This window comes from Penaeus monodon, chromosome 29 (assembly GCF_015228065.2).
Source record: "Penaeus monodon isolate SGIC_2016 chromosome 29, NSTDA_Pmon_1, whole genome shotgun sequence".
NCBI classification, from domain to species: Eukaryota; Metazoa; Arthropoda; class Malacostraca; order Decapoda; family Penaeidae; genus Penaeus; species Penaeus monodon.
The window spans coordinates 6,223,730-6,224,110 of NC_051414.1; positions in this window are offsets into that span (position 1 = coordinate 6,223,730).

Sequence of the window (381 nt, forward strand, 5' to 3'; positions counted from 1 at the left end):
CCGCCAGCAACAATTTCGTATCATGCTACTGTTTTATTTGTTCCTTTTCTTCTTTTCATTATCCCTCCCTCTCTCTTTTCTTTAACTTCCTTGCTACAACATTCAATATAAAATATATCAGCAATAGATATAGAACTGTACAACTAATTAAACACATGCGCCAGAAATATCATACGCAGACCGTAATAAACATGTAAATAGAGTATGTAGAAATATCAAACACCCAACCGTTGATTGTTTTCTCCTGTTATCGAGTTTTTCAAAGGAAAGTCAAGAAATCAGATTGCATCACAGTCTCATCAGGAATCTGTGCAACTTGGTCCGCAAATGCAACTGGTTCAAGAAAATGCAAGGCAGATCGAGTATATACAAGGCGGGTGT